Below are 12,592 nucleotides of genomic sequence, written 5' to 3'. Positions count from 1 at the left end.
CCAAAGACGTACAGAGTAAGGAGGACATCAAAAGAAGACTAGCAATGGCAAAAATGGCATTGCTGGCCAAGACAAGTCAACTAGTATCAAACATAGGCCTTAATTCGACCGAGCGAGGTGGCGCAGTGGTTAGACACTGGACTCGCATTCGAGAGGACGCCGGTTCAATCCCGCGTCCGGCCATCCTGATTTAGGTTTTCCGTGATTTCCCTAAATCATTCCAGGCAAATGCCGGGATGGTTCCTCTGAAAGGGCACGGCCGACTTCCTTCCCTAATCCGATGAGACCGATGACCAAGCTGTCTGGTCTCCTTCCCCAAACAACCAACCAACCAACCTTAATTCGAGGAAGAAATTTCTGAGAATGTGCGTAGGTTGCAAGTGCTACTCTGAGATGAAGAGGTTAGCACAGGAGAGGAATTCGTGGCGGGCTGCATCAAACCAGTTGGGGGACTGATGACCAAAATTAAAAATGTTCCTGAAAAAGGAAACGGATTACTCTATACTCGTGATATTGTAGCCGCTCCGAACGTTGCGAATTGAAACGTAATTTGCAAATGATAGTAGGTCTGAAGATTGTCAGAGATCGATTCAAGTTTTACATAGTCGGTGCAACATTAGCAGTATCAGAAGATTTTCCAGACAAATTCACAGATTGTTCACGGGATCTACGCTAGACTCACACCTTTTCACTAATCACAACAGTTAATACCTCATCACAGTTCTTGGGCTGCGACCACTTGGGCATTGTTTCAATTTATGATCCTTCATATTTGAACTGAAGGGTCACATCGTTGCTATAGGCGCTGCCATTGCTCCAGTGGAAGGTCATAGTGATTTGTATCATGACATCCATCCTCAATATCGATCATTATAGTACAACTATTCGGAAACATTGTTCTCTCCGATCCTGCACTTAAGTTTGATTACATATTGTGAATCGGAAAATTTAACTGGACGTGATCATTTATCTCTTGACTAAGTATAAGCTAAAGGCTCGAACAAATATATTTACTCTCAGCACAAGACTTTAGCCAACAGTCCTCACCGTAAATCCCTGTCCCAGCTGCCCTATCAATATAATTTACTGGAAAAAACACTGACTAGATTCATCACACGCCACACTTATGGCACGAAATTATCACACTTCCAGTAACTTTTGTCTAGAATTCATGGAGCTAAAGTTGTCTGACACACCCTTACTGAGTATAAATAATCTGGCGATCCTTGCTTAGAAATGAAAATGAAATGAGCGTATGGCATCAGTCGCTGTGAGTTAATCCGGTATCTTCTTGGTCGTAGGCTCACAAAAACACCCGCTCTGGTCGCTCTCAGCCCTCTACGTAGTAATTGCACGCAGCGAAACATCCTCACGATAGCTAGCATTTGTCACCAAGCGGCACAGTATATTACGTAACAATGATGATTTTAATATTTTTGGGGTCCTGTTGGACCAGTAGGGTACTACAGAAAGTGTCCCACGCTAAGAACTTTGTGCAACGAGAGTACCTCATTCTCAGATGAGAGTACACGTTCCGAGCTCCTGCACACACAGTTCTGTTGCGGCAAGTGTTTAGAAAACATTGCATCTTTGTACAGCAGCTAAAAAGCAGAATTTGAAAGAAGAAATTTTGTAGTTAATAACGATTCATCCATTGAAATTTGGGTCTTAGCCACTTCCTCCTCTGCACCTTCTCAATGCTATTCATAAGTGTAGTTTTAATAACATGGACTGTTTTCAGATTTAAAGGCAGCCTTGCGGATGTTCTGACTTTTGCCTGTTACTGTTGCTCAGGCAGAGTGGTCACTGAGCTTTCTTTCGGGCGTTAAGAACAAATTCTATGAGAACTACGGTGGGACGAGAGCGACTTATTGTATTAGCTCTGATCACATTAGTGTCAGGTTTAGCCTGCTCATTAGATTATACGGGGATCATAAGAGTTCTCATCTAAGAAACTAGAAGAAAATAAAATGTGGAAGGTATCGATATGAAATTGCAGTACCTGTGTTATTTTGATTAGGATGCGAAGTTCCTTCGGTCACGCATGCATTTATGAAAGAACAGGCACCGCGGCGGCTACAGCCGTTATGAAATACATGAAATGTAGTCGCAATTGCGAATATGGACAACAGCCAGCTGTGTAATGGAATGAGGACTATAAAAATTTGTGCCTGGTCTGGACGCAAACCCGGATTTCACGCTAGTTGAGAGCGGTCACCCTACCATTTTTATTTTCTCATCCTTGCGCGGGACCATGCTAATCTTCTCTGTATCGTTCCAATTTTAATATATATACCGCCAAAGCGAGTACGCCATTGGGCTATCCGAACGCCTGTCGCTACCAGACCCAAACTTCCATATGTCGTCAGATGGTTCAAATGGTTTTGAGCACTATGGGACTTAACATCTGAGGTCATCAGTCCTCAAGACTTAGAACTACTTAAATCTAACTAACCTAAGGACATCACACACATCCATGCCCGAGGCAGGATTCGAACCTGCGACCGTAGCAGTTGCGCGATTCCGAACTGAAGCGCCTTGAACCGCTCAGCCACCGTGGCCGGCATATGTCGTCAAACATGTGTCTATAACCTGTTCTCGCTCATCCATTATGTATATTTCCCTACAGGTGAGACATTTTACTTCCACCCATGCCCGAAAAAACTTTGGGTCGTAATTCGGAGTAACAAGGCACTTCAATTTCGTATGTAGCTGCCAACACCGTGCAAGCGACTTTCAAGTCAATTGTCTCCCAGTACGGGAATTTACATAGTGGATGTAGAAGTACACGTTATAGACACATGGTTGATGACGTGCAGACGTTTTGGTCTGGCAGTGACTCGTATTCGGATAGCCAAATGGTAAGGTCACCGCTCGCGTTAAGTGGGAAATCTGGGTTCGTATCCTGGTTCGGTACAAATTTTTGTTGTCGACGTACAGCTGATGGTTGTCCATATTCGGAACTGCGAATACGTTTCATGGAAAGTATAAAATTTATGTGAAACATTAAAAAAGTTTCTTATAAATAAGTTGTTTGACTTGCTTTACATTAAAACTGACTTAAATATATCAGAGGAGGGGCCTAATAACAATTACTAGGGGCCCGAAAACCCAACAATCTTTTCGCTTACAACACCTACGGGTATGCTGACAATGCTAAAGTAGATTATCATGATAAAAGTAAACGTGAAATAGCTGAGAGATGAATACGCAGTAGTCTGACCTGTTTACCAGTCGGCAGCGAATCCTGTGGCTAGAGTGCAATGGCAAACAGAGAGAGAATTGCGCGCGTTTCCGCTGTTGCAATGCGAACATTCTCAGTTGCAACAGCGCGCTTGTGGACCACCCTAGCTGCCTTGTGAGCCGTGTTGGGACGAGGCAAATGCCGTGTTAAGCACGCAGGTACATTGCTCCCTGTCTGTCTGTCTCTCGGTCTCTTCGCTTCTGTTATCTCCGTCCCCATTTCCTCATTACCTCTTTCATAGGTCGTGCCTCTCTCTGCTTTGTAGTGTGTATGTGTGTGGGTGAGTGTACTGGAAAAGACAGGGGCGGGCAGAAGTGAATCCTGCTTCTCTGTGTTACTTTGTGTGTGCGCGGGAGTGAATGGGGTGATGATGGAGGGGGGGGGGGGGCGGAACAGGCTGATTGACGGAAAGGTTTATAAACGAACCAATAGAGGGTGCATAGCTACAGTGCATTCTAAAACTATAGGCTCTGACGCTAATGCAACAGATTTCGGCTTTAACAAAGGGGAAGGCAGTTGTGCAGGCAGCACATTCATTAGTAATGTAGACACATATACAGTGAACATCATTAATTTATGCAGCAATAAAATACATATTTAATTCACCGCTGAAAATGTAGATTTTTAGTGATAGTAAAAATCTTTTGTGTAATTTATGAGGCTGCTGTTATTGCCTGATCAAACCTAACTTGAACATATACAGGCCTGCACATACATTGGACAAGTCTTATAATCCAACAACAGTCAGCTTCCAGAAATTGATGCCGACGCTACGAACAAATAAGAAATATCTCTTGCTTGCTGGAAAATTTGAGATAGGGAACAAATTTTCGAATAAGAATATTTAGCTTTTTATCATCATAAGCAACTTACATCGTACAGTAGCAAACATCTGTTGAAATTCGCCTCCCTTCCTGCCAATTCTTTTTTTTTTTTTTTTTTTTGTTCTCTGCATATCCAGATTCTTTAAGGTTCCCACGAATTTTATTCAAGAATTTGCTGAATATTTTGTGATTTACTTCCGTAGTTAATAAATAAAGTTTCGGATGGCAGACTCTCACGGCCGGTACCTGCCTCGATAGAATTCTTCTCGGTGTCCTCTGAGCGTGGCCGAGCTGTTCTAGGTGATTCAGTCTGGAACCGCGCGACTGCTACGGTCGCAGGTTCGAATCTTGCCTCGGGCATGGATGTGTGTGCTGTCCTTAGGTTAGTTAGGTTTAAGTAGTTCTAAGTTCTAGGGGACTGATGACCTCCGATGTTAAGTCCCATAGTGCTCTGAGCCTTTTTTTTTTGGTGTGCAAGCACGCCATATGCGAGAAAACTGCCGGCTTTTCGACTGTTATTGCTGACAGCCTTTATCAGGCTGAATAACACTGATGAAGATGCCTTCACTAGGTTGGAAACTTTGGTTGTTGCTATACGAGGGCTGTTCAATAAAGAATGATTATAAATTTTTCAATGCTCACAATTTCTCGCGCTAAAATTCAATCTTATGATATTCTGTTACTTTAACATGAAGAAATGCCTTCGTGGGAGGCATTATCAACCATCATAAGCAGTGGTGAAGGTTGCGCAGGCGATTTTCAAGGACCTCTCAAAAAATGGTTTCCAGCATGTATCTGAAGACTGGCAGAAACGCTGGGACAAGTGCATCGCATTCATGGAGACTACTTTGACAAGGATCATCAAAATTATGAAAATAAGTGAAGCTACGTTGTCAAAAATATTTATGATCAGTCTTCGTTAAAAAACCCTCGTACTTATGATGCGGTCACACACCCCAAAATGTTCTACTGATGTGATGTATATCGTTGAGGTTTTGGCGATGTATATCAGCCTGGCATATACCTTTGTGCCAAGTGGTTGATGACGTTCGGGTCACGGCGCTTATTAAAAATGCTGATCTATCGAATAAATACGATCATCTCAAAAAATAAAATATGCGAGAAAACTTTTACCATTACACCTGGGCCAACATGAACGCAAAACTGTTGAGTCATAACATTGGCGTATAGCTTCAATAATCTCATGTGTCCTACGTTTACGTAATTTTTCAACGTCTGCAACGGATTACTCCAGAAACGTAATAAAAATGTTACTGGGATGTAGCAAGACCTTCCGCGTAATTTTTGTAGCATGTTCCAGGTACCTTACCAAGTACCAATGTTGTATTCCTATACACATAGGGGAAAAATGTACTTCCCAATGCATCTAATTTAGCCTGTAAATGCTCTTTAAAAAGAGACAAAAATTGTAATAGAAGATGGAGATGAAATGTCTAAGCCCAACAACACAGGCGTTCAGACAAGGATATGGCCTCTCTCCAACTCTTTCCAGTATACTGATGGATGACCTATTCAGGATTTCGAAGAAAAGTAACACCTGCGTCTTAAAGATCAAAAGAGAGAAGCTGTTTAATACTTACCTACAGGCAGATGATCAAAATAATAATAGTTGAAAGAATTGAAGATAATCCTCAAAGAGTTGTTTATAACATTTCTTTGTTGACTTCTAAATATTGCGTGAACATTTCCACTAATAAACGAAAGGCTATTGCCATCAAGAAGAAATCGCCGATAATATCTGGAATATGTAAGCCAGGCCGGCCACTGTGGCCGAGCGGTTCTAGGCACTCCAGTCTGGAACCGCGCAACCGCTACAGTCGCAGGCTCGAATCCTGCCTCGGGCATGGATGTGTGTGACGTCTTTAGGTTCGTTAGGTTTAAGTAGTTCTAAGTTCTAGCAGACTGATGGCCTCAGATGTTAAGTCCCATAGTGCTCAGAGCCATTTGAACCATTTTTATGTAAGCCACTTTGAGTATCTCGGCTGTGACATAGGAAGAAATTTCGATATTAAGATTCGTAACCAAATACTAAAATTTCACTTAATCTGTGGAGAAATTAGAAATACGCTACAAATTACCAAATCATTACCATAGAGGTATGATAAATGAAACTGGTATGACGTCAGCAACTTGATGGCAATATCCGCCATGTTAGTTACTCCAAACATTAGTTTCTGCTGGAAGTGTTTTGACGAAGAGAAGCTCCCATGCGTCATTTATGGGGTGCACCAATCATTGTGGTTATAGTCTAAAGCGTAAAGTAATGATGTTTTAATTCCTACGTATACTCGTTCAGGAATTATTTTGTTAATTATTTGTGTAAGTTTTGGTTGCACGGTTTATTTTTACTGTAGCGCTTTTAATTCAGACTTTAGATATCCTATCACCCCAGCTCGACAAGTTGTGCGTGAAGGACAGATTGGAAACCGATCAAACATAGCAAAATATTTTCTTAGCATTTCTGGGAAGAGGACAGAGGCCGAACATGTTTCGTCAGTTCATATTAAAGAAAATGCTGAATTATGAAAGCAGCGTTTTCGTATCACATACTTCTCTTCTTGGCTATTCGAAATAGATAGCAAACAGAAAGTTACGTTAACGAGGTGAACTGCGTTGTATTACTTTGTCAGACAGACATTTAATGCGAACAAAAATTCTGAAAATGCTGTGCTGACGCAGCCCTATTCATGAAAGCTTTGAACAAATTCCGTTTAAAACAACATTTGAGTTGGCACGATAGAAATTACGAACAATGAGCAGTCGTAAACAGTAGTCTCTAATGGTTTATGTCACCTAACATCGTTTCAATGCGACGTACAGCGAATGCTTGCAACGCAGGTTCCCCTTATAATACTTCCATGGCCATGGCAGCACCTGTACGCTGTATGGTTCTGAAACATAGGTTTCCACGTGAAAGTATACACACGGGATCCAGGCTGCGAAATCAAGATATCTCCATAGTGTTAAACAGTGGACCAGAGAAGGTCGTTTTAGAAATGAGTGCATCAGGAATGAATTACAAGCTGATTAATTCGCAAGGAAATAGTTGTAAACAGAAACATTTTGTGGGAACGTGTAGACAGACTGGATGAAAATAGGTTTCTAAACATATTCATGACTTAAGTATCATTTTGCCGGCCGCTGTGGCCGAGCGGTTCTGGGTGCTTCAGTCCGGAACTGCGCTGCTCACAGAAATATCCGTAACTAAAGACTGGAAAACTGCTCAAGTCACACCAATACCCAAAAAGGGACGTAGGAGTAATCCGCTGAATTACAGGCCTATATCACTAACGTCGATTTGCAGTAGGTTATAGAACATACTGTATTCGAACATTATGAAGTACCTCGAAGAAAACTATTTATTGACATATAGTCAGCACGGATTCAGAAAATATAGTTCTTGTGAAACACATCTAGCTCTTTATACTCATGAAGTAATAAGTGCTATCGACAGGGGATATCAAATTGATTCCATATTTTTAGATTTCCAGAAGGGTTTCGACACCGTTCCTCACAAGCGTCTTCTAACCAAACTGCGTGCCTGTGGAGTATCGCCTCAGTTGTGAAACTGGATTCGTGATTTCCTGTCAGAAAGGTCACAATTCGTAGTAATAGAATGAAAGTCATCGAGTAAAACGGAAGTAATATCCGGCGTTCCCCAAGGAAGTGGTACAGGCCCTCTATTGTTCCTGATATACATTATCGACATAGGAGACAATCTGAGCAGCCGTCTTAGATTGTTTGCAGAAGATCCCGTCATTTACCATCTTGTAAAGCCATCAGATGATCAAAACAAGTTGCAAAATGATTTAGATAAGATATCTGTATGTTGCGAAAAGTGGCAACTGACCCTTAATAAAGAAAGGTGTGAAGTTATTCAGACGAGTACTATAAGAAACCAGCTAAATTTTGACTACACGGTAAGTCACACAAATCTGAGGACTGTAAATTCAACCAAATACATTGGGATTACAATTACAAATAACCTGAATTGGAACGATCACATAGATAATATTGTGGGTAGAGCAAACCAGAGCCTGCGATTCATTGACAGAACACTTAGGAGGTGCAACAGGTCTACCAAAGAGGATGTTTACACTACGCTTGTCCGCCCTGTTCTGGAGTATTGCTGTGCGGTGTGCGATCCGCATCAGGTGGGATGACGGATGACATCGAAAAAGTACAAAGAAGGGCAGGTAGTTTGGTATTATGTATTATCGCAAGATAGGGGAGATAGTGTCACAGACATGATACGTGAATTGGAGTGGCAATCATTAAAACAAAGGCGAGTTTCGTTGCGACGGTATCTTCTCACGAAATTTCAATCACCAGTTTTCTCCTCCGATTGCGAAAACATTCTGTTGGCACCCACCTACATAGGGAGAAATGATCATCACGATAAAATAAGAGAAATCAGGGCTCGGACTGAAAAATTTAAGTGCTCGTATTTTCCGCGTGCCGTTCCAGAGTGGAACGGTAAAGAGACAGCATGAAGGTGGTTCATTGAACCCTCTGCCAAGCACCTTATTGTGAATAGCAGAGTAATCAGTTATATGTAGATGTAGATGTAGAGTCGCAGGTTCGAATCCTGCTTCGGGCATGGATGTGTTAGTTAGGTTTAAGCAGTTCTAAGTCTAGGGGACTGATGACCTCAGATTTTAAGTCCAGTAGTGCTCAGAGCCATTTGAACCATTTGTAAAAAGAACTGTTGGAGATTTCCCTCGGTGACTAGAATTCAACTAAAATTAGAATAAAGATACTTCTATTAAGCTCATACAAAAATTGTTAAAAATCGAAAGCAGTTCAGGGGGCTGACAAATAGATGCTTTTGAAGAAGCTCAGACTAGATAGATAGATACGTTACATGCAACAACTTTAGGATCTCACCTTAGAAATAATTTAACGTTTATTTTCTGTTTAAATAATACAGAAATATCAAATCTAGAATGAGATTTCGGTTTGTAGAGCTCTTGCCCGCGAAAGGCAAAGGTCCCGAGTTCGAGTGTCAGTCCGGCACACAGTTTTAATGTCAGGAGTTCCCGAAATATCAAATGAAAAATCGTAATCCCAAGCGAATTATTTCACAATACGCCGCCTACTTCGAAATTATACCTCAACACGTGCGGAGTATCTAGAATTAGTAATGGAAAGGATACATGAAAGGACACGCATACGAATATTCATACAATAATAGGTCACTGCAAAAAATGAGAAAAATAAAACCTCTTAAAGTCTCAGATTATATGAACACCATGTTATATTCTCTGTCATTTTTAAGTTATGTTTTTTTCAGTAAACACTGAATACTTACGGCGTTTTTTTTCCTCGTAGTGTCTCCGGCACCCAATCTGCCTTCACGGGTAACTCTTGTGCTATTTGGATTACTTACATTTGATTTAAACATGACATAACGTGCTATAACGTTGTTAATAAATCCTGTCGTAACCTAGTTGTTGAATGTATTTTTCAGATCTGTAATCGGGGGCGAAAACAACATGAATGTTTCTAATATGGTAATGCTAATGGTTGCCAGCGGTAGTGAAGTATATTGCATGATTATACTGCATGATCAATAAAAGAACCTACGTCTTTTCCAGCATTTGGTTCTCGAAATCCGATCCATCTTAATAAATACAGCTCTTCATCGCTAATAGTGGCTTTGAAATGCTTACATTTCCTTCCACCGTCATGCATCACTGTATTAGCAGCTGTCCAAATATTAGAGACTGTGCTGATTCAAAGAAAATTCGTACCCGTCATTAAGATAATTTCATTTTTCCTCCTTTTTTGCTAATCATATGGAAAAAAATAACAGTTAATCATTTATCCGAGAGACAGGTGTAATTGTAATGCTCGCAGTCCACATACAGAGATGAAATGGAATCTGTTAAGGATAGATCATACACCAGACTTAAACGCGCAATGGGCTAGGGGATAGCTACATTTGCCGGTCAACTGCGTGACCAGTGAGTTACATAGACATTCTCAATAAGCGAAATACAATAAACACAGAAAAAATTTGGGAAAGAAGTAATTTAGAACACAATTCAAAATTTAGACTGAACAGCGAATTCGAATAAATGATTATCTTGTGTTGAGAGCTCCAAACAGGTCGAGAACGCATATTGTCTTATTGAAATAAGACTCATAATTCAAATCACAGGACTCACGCGGAAGGTTATTAAAAGGCTACAGCAAAAGAAGGAGGCTCAGTACGTCACTTGAGAAGCAGGAACGTGCTGTTACGTAATCTCGCGTATTACAAGAAACACGAAGCTGGTGAAATGAAATAAAATCGAACAACAGAAGAAGCATCCTAACACGAACGTACCCAAAACACCCATACATAACGGACACAAAATAACTGAAGTTAGATCTAACTGAAGTATATTCAACTGATACATAACTGATGTTAGATATACACTAATAAACCAGAACATTATGACCAATGCTCATGGCGACACTGGATGTAGCATTATGGCGTTACGGGCACGTGACACGGTACGAAAAGTGTGTAAGCGGAGCAGACAAAGACGGAGAATCGCCCTAGCGAAGATATGGGATGCAAATGGGGAAATCCATTGAGATAGGCAATTTTGACAAAGGACAAATAATTATTATGCAGAGCTTGTGAATGAGTGTCTCGAAAATGGCAAAGCCTGTCGAATATTCATACGCAACTGTAGTGAGCGTCCCAGGAAAATGGTAGAAGGACAGTGAAACACTCACTAGGCGCTAAATGGTTGGACGTCCACGACTCTTCACAGGACACAGGTAAGGTGGGATAGAAGGTGATCAGTGGCATCTCTGCCGAAACAGCACAATGCTGGTGCACCCACATCATTCACCGTACATTTTTGAACATGGACAATCCGCAGCAGACCACCCCTTCGTGTTCACGTGCTGACACAACGACATCAACAATTACGGTTGCAGTGGACACGGGACCATCGGGATTTGACCTTAGATCAATGTAAACGTGTCGTCTCTTCGGTTGAATCGCATTTTTGCTACAATAGGTCGATGGGCGTCTCCACAAACGTCGTCATCAAGGTGAACGGCGGCCCGAAACGTACAGCACGCCACCGACGCAAGCTGATGGGAGCAGTATTATGCTATGGAAGACATTCTTCTGCGTATTAATTGGAGCTGTAGTAATAATCGAAGACACGCCGACAGCTGAGGAACCACCTGCATTCCTCAATGCTTGATGTCTTCCCCGACGGCGATGACATCTTTCAGCAGTATAATTGTCCGTGTCTCAGAACCAGTGGTTTGTGGAGCAATATAGTGAACTTAAGTTGATCTCTCGGCTACCAAATTCGCTTGACGTAAATCCTGTGGAACTTATATGGGTAACTACCGGGTGCCATCACAGCATACGCAGTTCAACTGTCCGTTATTTACGCGAATTACATGACTTATGCGTAGCCATCTAATGCCATATAACCCCACAAACCCACAAACAAAATGTCGGATTCCTGATACGTAGAACCAGTGACGTATTTCGTTCCAATGACGAACAAACAGGCTGTTAAACCGGTGGTGATAATGGTTTGCTCAGTAGTGTGGGATGGCTAAATAACTGTCTCATACCTAAGATGTGATAGGAGAAAGGATCAAACTAAGGAAACGGAATATCTATAAATGTTTTACCACTACCTAACACAAACGAATTATACAATACGATCAGCAAAGGTTACATCTGAAAGAAATAAGTCTTAGGTATTCGAGCTTTCTGACTTCCACTTCTAGAGATTCCGGCCGGTGTGGCCGAGCGGTTCTAGGCGCTTCAGTCTGGATCCGCCCGACCGCTACAGTGGCGTTCGAATCCTGATTCGGGCATGGATGTGTGTGATGTCCCTTGGTTAGTTAGGTTTAAATAGTTCTAAGTTCTAGGGGATTTACGACCTCAGATGTTAAGTACCGTAGTGCTCAGAGACATTTGAACCATTTGAACTGCTAGAGATGACCTGAATGGCCATCTTCACTTACCGTAACCCCAGAGTACAGTGCCCGCTTCACGCTGCCGGATCGGTATCCACACCTATCTGTACCAACCTACACGATATCTACTAGACAGTGGCCACTGAAGGCACTTTGACCCAGCATAACTCTTCTTAAGCTCTACACAGATGCTGGCTAAACCATCACTACGATCCAAAGAACCCGAGCCTGTGAACCAAAGCATTCTGAATCATCACAAGCAGACACACCAACACTCTCTCTAGAGGATGGTGTAGCGAAAGGAACAAAGAAATGTACCCTGGACACATAATAAACATGGTTATGCCGGCCAGAATGGCTGAGCGGTTCTAGGCGCTACAGTTTGGAACCACGAGACCGCTAAGGTCGCAGGTTCGAATGCTGCTTCGGGCATGGATGTGTGAGATATCATTAGGTTAGTTAGGTTTAACTAGTTCTAAGTTCTAGGGGACTGATGGCCTCAGCAGTTAAGTCCCATAGTGCTCAGAGCCATTTGAACCATGGGTATAGAAGTACG

The 12,592-nt window shown here is 41.9% G+C and overlaps 1 non-coding gene across 1 annotated transcript; it reads right to left on the bottom strand.

Annotated features, from left to right (window-relative positions):
* Nucleotides 1-2,205: 2,205 nt before the first annotated feature.
* Nucleotides 2,206-2,311, bottom strand: LOC124554937. The gene has a single exon (XR_006968496.1). It is a non-coding gene; the product is annotated as a U6 spliceosomal RNA (small nuclear RNA).
* Nucleotides 2,312-12,592: the final 10,281 nt, after the last annotated feature.

This window comes from Schistocerca americana, chromosome 1 (genome assembly GCF_021461395.2).
Source record: "Schistocerca americana isolate TAMUIC-IGC-003095 chromosome 1, iqSchAmer2.1, whole genome shotgun sequence".
Lineage (NCBI taxonomy): Eukaryota > Metazoa > Arthropoda > Insecta > Orthoptera > Acrididae > Schistocerca > Schistocerca americana.
The sequence above is the reverse complement of the archived record's forward strand: the minus strand, read 5'-3'. Positions and strand labels throughout refer to the sequence as shown.